The following is a 9,998-nucleotide window of genomic DNA, read 5'->3' as shown; positions in this document are numbered from 1 at the left end:
AGTTCTGGCAGTGCAAATAAAGTACAGAGATCATAAAGAGGAAATAAAACTCCCTTTATTTGTAGATGAGATGATTGTCTATAAGAAATCTAAAGTAATCTACAAAAACATCTCTGACAATTTATGTGAGGTCAGCAAGGTCAAAGAATATAAAATAAACATACAAACTCTATTCTATTTTTATATATTATCAATGAAAACACAGACACAAAAGTTTAAAATATGCTATCATTTACAATCACTAAAAAAGAAAATATTTATGTGCACAAAATATGTTCAGAACTTAGATGCTGAGAGCAACACAATATTTATGAAAGAAATTCAAGAAGACATAAATGGAGAGCTATACTACATTCATAGGTTGGAAGATTCAATATACTAAAGATGTCAATTCTCCCTCAATTGACATATACATTGAACACAATTACTATCAAAATCCAAGCAGATTTTTTTATAGACACGATTTTCTACAATGTATATGGAAAAGCAAAGGAACTGGAATAACTAACAATTTTGAAAAATAAAGCAGAAAGAATCAGTCCATCCAATTTTAAAATTTAGCTTATTACAGCTACAATAATTAAGACCATGTGCATAATTAACACAGATAGATAGATATATACACCAATGAAACTGAATAGAGAACCCAGAAATAGAACCATACAAATATGTTCGATGAATTTTTGACAAAGTACAAAAGCAATTCAATGAAGTAAAGCTAGCTTTTCAATGAATAATGCTGGAACAAGTGGACATCCATATGTCAAAAAATAAACTTTAGCCTAAGTCTCATACTTCACATAAAATTAATTTGGGGTACCTGTGTGGCTCAGTCAGTTACGTGTCCAACTCTTAATTTCAGCTCAGGTCATGAGCATCCTGTTTGTGAGATAGAGCTCTGCCTCCATCTCTGCGCTGACAGCACAGCTGACCTGCTTGGGATTCTCTCTCTCCCTCTCTCTTTCTGCCCTTCCCCAGCTCATGTGCTCCCACTCTCTCAAAATAAACCTTTTAAAAATTTACCTCAAAATGGATCACAGACTTGAATGTAAAACATAATACTATAAAACTTTTTTTAAAATAGGAGAAACTCTTCAAGATCGAAAACTAGGCACAGAGATCTTAGATGTTACACCTAAAAAAATGACCCATAAAAGGAAAAGTTTACCAATTGATCTTCACCAAACTTTAAAACTATTGCTTTGCAAAAGACTGTTAAAAGGATGAAAAGACAAGCTATACACTGGGAGGAAATACTACTTGGAAACCACATGTCCAACATAAGGTCAGTATCAACAATATATAAAGAACTCTGGTAACTCACCGGATTAAAAAAATATATAATAATAATCATCCAATTAGAACATGGAAAAAAGACATGAGAGGCATTTTTCACCAAAAGACAAATGGCAAATAAACCCAAGAAAAATGTTTAATATCATTTGTCATTCAGGAAGTGTAATTTAAAACTACAATGACCTATCACTACACACTTACTGGATTGGCTAAAGAGATTTTTTTTAATAGTGACTACACGAAATGCTGGCAAGGATGAAGAGAAACTGGATCATTCGTGCTGTCGATGCAAAATATAAAAGAAACAGCCACAGTTTCCGTATCTTAAAAAACTAAACATGCAACTTGGTGATCATCCTATGGGGCATTTATCATAAGAAAAATGAAGACTTATGTTCATACAAAAACGTGTACACAAATATTCACAGTATTTTTTATTCAAACCTGGAAAAACCCAGCTGTTGTTCAACCAGTGGTTAAAAAAAACAAACTGTAGTTACATCCATGCTATGGAATATTATTCAGCAAAAAAAAAAAAAAAAAAGTGAACTGATACACACAACAGCTAGATGAATCTCCAGAGAACTAAGTTGAGTAAAAAAAGGCAAATTCCAGCAAGTTACATAGCACATAATTCCATATATATAAAATACTATTGAAATGGCAAAATTATAAAAATGGAAAAACAGATGCAGGAGAGTAGGAGTAGGAGGGAAGTGTGGCTATAAATGGCAATAGAAAGAATACCTGTAGTGACATAAGTATTCTATACCTTAACTGTATTAATGTCAATATCTTCATTGTCATATGGTAGTTTTATAAGATATTATGATTGAGGAAGCTAGAAAAAGTATACATGAGCTCTAGATCTTTTTTTTTTAATTTTTGTTAGTATTTATTTATTTTTGAGAGAGAGAGAGAGCATGAGCAAAGAAGGGGCAGAAAGATAGCGAGACACAGAATCCAAAGCGAGCTCTATTTCTTACAAGTACATGTGAATCTGCTTTTGTCTCAAAATAAAAACTTTATTTATTTTTTTTTAATTTCTAGGAGAGAGAGAGAGAGAGAGACAGCGTGAGCAGGGGAGGGTCAGAGAGAGAGGGAGATACAGACTCTGAAATAGGCTCCAGGCTCTGAGCTGGCAGTCAGCACAGAGCCCGAGGCAGGGCCCGAACCCACAAACCGCGAGATCATGACCTAAGCGAAAGTCGGACACTTAACCGACTAAGCCACCCAGGCGCCCCTAAAAACTTTAATTTTAAAAGCTCAAAATGAATGGGAAGATATGAATGTTTGTTAGCTTGCTTATGATTTCATTATCAAAACTCACCAAGTTGTGAGGCATCTGGGTGGCTCAGCTGGTTAAGCGACTGACTTGGGCTCAAATCATGATCTCACAGTTTGTGGGTTAGAGCCCTGCATCAAGTTCTGTGCTGACAGCTCAAAGACTGGAGCCTACTTCAGATTCTGTATCTCCCTCGCTCCCTTCCCCTCCCCTGCTCACACTCTGTCTCTCTCTCTCAAAAAACAAATTTAAAAAATAATAAACATTAGGGGCACCTGGGTGGCTCAGTTGGTTAAGCGTCTGACTTCAGCTCAGGTCATGATCTCACGGTTTGTGGGTTTGAGCCCCATGTCAGGCTCTGTGCTGACAGCTCAGAGCCTGGGGCCTGCTTCAGATTCTGTGTCTCCCTCCCTCTCTGACCCTCCCCTGCTCATGCTCTCTCTCTCTCAGAAATAAATAAAAACATTAAAATAATAATAATAATAAACATTAAAAAATAGTTTCAAAATTAATCAAGGTGTACACTTTTAAATACATGCAGTTTTTTGCATATCAATTATGTCTCAAGAAAGGTGGGTAGGGGGAAGTCACAGTATTTCTCATCTTTTTCCCTTTCTGAGTAATTCAGTCTTAGAGCCAATAGGTGAACCAAGCAAAGTGAGCATCCACACCAAAAGGGCTAAAGGAGGGCAGTTAGAAGGCATCAGCAGTGTCCCAGAGCTCAGTGTACCAAGCAGTGTGAAAAGGGACTTGGCATAGAAGCTTCGACTGGTGCAATACTGGTGTCTACACAGCACAGCTGCCACACACTTAGTTGATAACTAAGCAGAAGAAGAGGATATCCATACATGGAGGAGACGGTGGGGATGAGAAATTGCTTCCATACAGGAGGACTGATTGAACAAATACATATATTAAAAAAATTAATGGAACCAGATATCTCATTGTCAGAGAAAGAAGTTAAAAACTTAGAAAGGTAAAAAACTAGAAGGAACCCTCTGGTGTTACATCGTAACTGGAGGTATTGGTGTGAACTCAGGATTCTCAAAATATACAGATATAGGGAAAAATAAACTAACATCTAAATGTGCAAATGTGCACATGCTGGCTTATACATACATATATTTACTAGCTCTGTTTACTGAAAGAACCTACAAGCAGCAACATCCTAATACTTATGAATACTTCTGTCACAATGACTTTCACATCTAGTACCATTCTCCATTAAAGAAAGCAAAGCTACCTTGAAAAATGCCTGAACCCAAGATTATGCAGGGAAAAGTATACATTGGGTCTAAAACATCTTTTTGTGTCAGAAAGTAGAAAGTGATTGAGATAAATCAAAAAAACACAGGAGTCAGACTGAAGTAATGAGCTAAATATGACAATACAGGCATCAAAATATTGATAGTAGCAGACTAAATTAAATCAAGTAGGAAACTGATCATCTATATTGATGTAAATAGCAAGGAATTAATTAGTTAATTAAGTAATTAATTAGTATGGAATGAGATGCTTGTTTTTGTTTTGCAAGAGGTTATTTAACTTTAACGAGAATGCTTTAATTTTGATGCAGGAGAATTTGAACATATATTACTAATATAATGAAAAATTTAATTACAAAAATAGAGCTCATGGCCTGAAGGCTCTTACCTTCTATTTGGGGGGAATGTAGTATACTGTGAGAGCTCTAGGATTTCTCTATACAGCATATTTTCCCAGTTCCTCTATGTAGTAGCTGACTCGCTACAAGAAAAATAAAGAGGGAGGAATGTAAAATGGCTCTTGTGTTTCTTGCTTGGAAGTTCAGGTGCTACTGACACTCAGACTCTGGGGAATGGAAGGTTCGAGACGAAGGAAGACAATAGGTTAAGTGTGGCAGATCTTACACTGAGGATGTTTTAGCAAGCAGGTGGTTTCCTTAGCTTGAAACTCAGAGGAGAATCCAGAGCTGAAACCTAACTAAATGAGTGGATAACTCAACTAAGATGGCTGGAGAAAGAAAAAAGCATTTGGCCCTGGGAGCAGAATCCTGAGTTGTTCAGACACTTAGGAAAAGCTCTGTGCTGTTTGGAACAGGACAGTTTATAAGCAAGTACAATTATGATCAAAAGTAATCTATAAATTTAGACCCCACCTGAATTTGAACAAAAAGTGAATTTAGTATTCTACTACTTAATAAAATGTTATCATACAAATGTTATGAAAGTTCATAATAACGTAAAAATGTTTATGTTAGTGTTTTTCATTTGAAATACGTATTATTTAAGTAATATTAAAAACAAGCATAGCAAGGGGTGCCTGGGAGATTCATTTGGTTAAGCACATGACTTCAGCCTAAATCATGATCTCAAGGTTAAGTTGGCGGGTTCCCCTGCCCAGTTAGGCTATTTGCTTGCAGCTCAGAGTCTGAGCTGCTTCAGATTCTGTGGCTCTGTCTCTGCCCCTTCCTCCCTCCCCCACCCCTTCTCTCTGTCTCTTAAAAATAAACATTAAAATTATTTTTTAAAAAATAGGCATTGCAAAATCTCTAAGAAGATACACGGAAAAGTTAATGGTAATTGTTTTGAAGGTGGGAATCTATGAGGTTTCTCCTCTACTTTTCCATATCTTTCAAACACACCTTAATAGTGCATTTTCTTATAGTGAAAATAGTCACAAATACGATTCTTTTCCACCTCTTACTATGATAAACAAACTGATGCTTCCTAACACAGAATCGGGACACACAGGAGACATGACTATATCCATACCTGCAATTTAAGGCAATTACCTGAGAGTTTCTGTCTAATAAAAACATGTAATCCACCTGCTGGAGGGGCTCACGTCCGGGTATCCTGGATCTTGCAAGGTGTGACAAACGGTTCTGTTTCTTCCTCTCTGTCCAGAATGCATCGATTGGCTTCTATGTGGGGTTCCCACAAACCATTCCTACTAGACTCACCTATAGGTCCCAGCAGCAGTTAAAGCTCTTACTAGCTGCTTTGAAAACAACTAGCAAACTGTGAGCATCCTTCCAGTCACTGGTTCCATAAGGAATCAGAAATGAGGATTCCTAATTTACTGTACAAACTAGCATCTTGACGCCTCGCTGTCCTAACTGGTGCAGCCACGTCCAAGGCACAGGGTTCTAGGGGCTGGAAGACCCATGTGGTCACCATCAGCACCCTCAACCTGTTTGGTAACATCGACCCATAATACTACTCAAAACATCATTTGTTCATTCCAGGTCTCAGGGCTGCCCCTATTAGATACATTTCTCTCTGCACATAATAGCTGAGATCTGAGACAGGTTTTTTGGGCAAGACCAGGCAGCTGGTGTAAAGTGAAGTCTTAACAGCAGCCAATATCGCCGCTGTCTTCAACAGGACAGTTACCCTCACAAGTTCCATCCAGCGGCCTCCGCAAAAGGGGCGGCGCAACCCAGCCGCAGCCCCACCCCCAGACATCACCGCGTTCCGAGGCTGCGGCCGCCTGTGGGTGGGAGTTAGGGGCTGAGTGGCCTAGAGGAACCACCTCCAGGATGGAAGTGCAGACCCTGGGAAGGATCCTTTTGTCAGGTCAGGAGAGAAGGTCATTCCAGCCTCCAGAAATGTTCGCCAAAGTCTGTCTTTGAGGCAAATCTAAACCCTCATCTTCCAGAAGTGATGGACACGGATTCCAGAAGTCTGAGGTGAGACGTCTCTCGGTTAGACCTCCCAACATGGCCGCCGCTGACAAGCCAAGCACCACAACCTCTCGGGCCGGCCCTGGCCCCCCGGTGTGGCTGGCCTGGGACCTGCTCGCCCCCTGGCGCGGCTAGCCCTGGACGTCTCCATGCCTCTGTGCGTGTCCCTAACGGGACGTGGTCCCGCTCTAGGGGCAGCTCGCTTTGGGCGCAGAGCCGCCCCTGGGTGTGACTTACCCCTGGACGTGGCCCAACTGCACGCTGGGCGGACCGCCCCTGGGAAAAGCCTCCCTTCATTCCTACTCCCCGCCAGAGGCTTTGGAGTTCCATTGCTTCTGCCTGCCAGACTGGTGAGGTACACATGGTTCGTCCTCTGGAAAAGCAGATGATTAGGCCAGATATTCCAACACGATGGGGGAAGTGTTCTCGATTGGAAAGTAAGGACAGACGCCGAGGAAAGCTTCCAGTGTAATAGCAAGGAGTGAGGAAAGAAGGGATGGGTTTCACGTTTTGGTTTTGTTACTGTTTGAAATGTTTTAATGATGCAAACTTCTGGTGACTTCTCATTTCCCAGTGGTGATCCAGGACACATGCTCAGTTAGTGTTGATTGTGGAAAAATTGAAGGAAAGTGAAATCGTTTTGAGCATTTAGGCCAGAGAATTGACTAAATAACCATCCTACAAACTCCACCATGACAGGGAGCTGTTTCCTTTCCTGGTGTGCCCCCAGTGCTTAGAAGAAAGCCAAGTACACAGTAAACACTGAGGAAATGAATCGCTGGTCTTTGGGCAGTGTTGGAGCTGATAGAACATTTATGGTGGCATCAACATACTTTCTTGTGTGATTTGAACCACATGAAAATAGCCCCTTATTAGAAGAAAGGTCAAAAAAAGATAGAATGAGTTTGCCAGGCATGACAGATGAAAGGCAAAAGGGTTCGGCTGTTGAGAATAGAGTTATCTAGGTTTGGGATTAAGTAGTGGACCTTGAAATTTTCCTTGGAGAGGGAAGAAATGGAGGAAAATGCTGTCAGGTGGACAGGGAGATATATAAAGTGGCTTGTAGTTCCTGAATAGGTTGAAAAATTGGCATACTGAGGGCATAAGCTGAAAGAGTAAAATCAGATGGAATGTCAGAAAGTTTTTTCAGATGCAGAAGTGTTCCTGGTGACAAGTTCTGGGCTATGATCATAACTAAACTGGAATGGAGGTAGAGGGCTCTAGGATGAGAAAAGGTAGACCGTGAGAGATTAGCTTAGGGGCAATATGACTCATCCTGGCTCTACCACAGTCCCCCCACTCTGGGAGATGAGATTATTGGATGGTCAATCCACATAGATGTTGAGGCTCTGACAGCTTTCTCCCACTTCAAGTCCAAGTCCTGGGCCCCATCCCACTTCTTTTCTATCCCAGGGTCTCTGCAAAATCAGCATTTCCTGCAACTCCAAGCTTTAGTCAGTGGCATACCTCTGGACAAGAAGGCAGAAGTGGGGCAGTGAGAGAGAGAGAGATGTAGGAGATATCTGTTTTTGTTTTGACACCCAGCATTCACTGGATTCTGGAAGGTTCTGGAAATAGTCCCTTGGTTGATCTTCAGAGAATTAACCTCATTCTCAGTCTCAGTCCATGTAAAGATCGAGCTGTCTTTCCTGGACACTCCTGTTTAAGAATGGGTATCTAACTCAGGCTTGGCCAAAAGATGGTTTTATGCTTTTGACAGAAGGGATTGGTCAGAGATTAGCATGTGACCCAACTGGAGACAATAAGGCACAATGGGACTTTTGCAGGGACTATGAGAGAGACAGCCATTTTTAGCTATACCAAATGCTTGAAAGATACACTTACAGGTACACAATGTGTACAGAAAGTCAGTGCAGAATATTGTGCCGAGAAATGGATAGAAACTGAATCTTGATGGCATCAACTGAGCCCCAGCTTGAACCCTCCTGCCAGAGGCCAGCCTCACTGCTACATTTTCTCAGGTACTTGAACCAACAGATTCTCTTTCTTAAGTCAGTGCCATTGTTTTTACTGTCATTTACATCCAAGTAATTCCAATCAGTACAAGGGGGCTCTCCATCCTAGCTCCCTCTTGCCATACTAGCACACTAAATATATATTACCTTCTCTGTCCTCCTGATTGCCCTTCTCTGAGAGGGGATTAAGAAACCTACTTGGAAGGATTATAAACATTGAATGGATAATATACATAAAAGCATGTTTTACAGAATTGAAGTGCAACAAGGATTGCCTAATTTCTAAATTAAATTAAATTTAGTTCTAAAGTCCCCTTGGTAAAAGGGGGTATCTTATGTTAGTCATGGCTGGCAGTGAGGGTGGTAGGGGAGGATTTTGCTATCAGGCAAAATATGTGAAAGAGCCTCTGCTCTTAAGTCCATCATGGTTGCCAGTGGGATGTTCATTGTCCAAGCTCATTTGGCCCATTGAGAGGCCAATGGTTGTACAGCCTCTATTCCAAGCATGGGCAATGCAGTTCCCAAGTAATGGGGCTTGATGATTCATTATCTCAACAAACATCATTTCATCCTTTAAAAGAATTGTGGTCTCTCCTAGAAGACTTCTGCAGAGAACCATCTGTTTAAGGAACACATCTTTACATCAGTATTACCAAGTCACTGGACCACTGGTACCTTAAGCAACTCTCCTTTCACCACAGGACCTCTGTCATCCCATCTCTCCTCTCTTCTAAGAACACTTGGCTAAATTTTCCTCTCACTTAGAAGAGTCTGGAGAGGGCTGTGCAATAGGTGCCTCACAAGTTCTCTTTGGGGTCAGAAAATACGAAGGCCATTTGTGACCCCTGAGAGGAGAAGCCCAGCACTCCCTGTAAGACAAAAGGGGAAGTTAACTTTTTATTCCTTTTGGAGTCCCCCCTGGCAGAGTAGAGAGATGGCAATCAATAGTTTGGTAAAGTATCCTGCCTCAAATAAAGGTTACCCAAACATCAAAAGAATTCCTGCAGAGGAATATGAACCACTCTTGTCATTGCAAGCCTAACCTCCCTTCCACGGGGAAGCACTGCTACACTTAATTTTTACTTAATGTTTATTTATTTTTGAGAAAGAGAGAGACCGAACCCTAGCAGGGGATGGGCAGAGAATTCTGTGACAGAGAATTCAATGACAATTCTTCAAGCACCACACTATATCATGTAAATGATACTCCTCTGGATTCTCATAATACTGTGATCACGGAGGTGGGCACAAACCACATCTTTTTCTAGAAAAATTGATCATCTGTACAATCATTCTTCAACAAATACACTTTCTTGCTTTATATGACAGTGCTGCTCTCCTAATGAAACAGGACTATAGAAGAAAGGAAAATAATCTAGAAGCAGAACAAAAGTATAAGATCATTCATGGATGGTGCTACCATATCATGTAGACAGATCACATCCTGGATGTTCTGAGTATGCAAATTTTGTCGCATTACCTTTCCAATGTTTTCTCTGAATGGAGGCAATGGATTCTGTATGATTTCTCATATGACCCCAGGCCATTAACTCAACACCTTTACACCACCACATCTCCTTTGCTTAGAAGTCTTCAAGCCAAGGTACATGGAAAATATCCCAAGATGGGAGGTACATATTCTGAGATCCCAGTCCTAGCTTTCCCATCAATTGGGTGACTCATTCTCCCTGATGTTCAAGGTAGGAGAATCAAAATTGAACATATATATGTGCTATACTAAATATATTAATAAGAACAGGAATTAAACCTTGCA

Source organism: Hyaena hyaena, unplaced genomic scaffold, assembly GCF_003009895.1.
Source record: "Hyaena hyaena isolate Hyena2069 unplaced genomic scaffold, ASM300989v1 scaffold_935, whole genome shotgun sequence".
Taxonomy (NCBI): Eukaryota; Metazoa; Chordata; class Mammalia; order Carnivora; family Hyaenidae; genus Hyaena; species Hyaena hyaena.
This window is presented reverse-complemented; position numbering follows the sequence as displayed.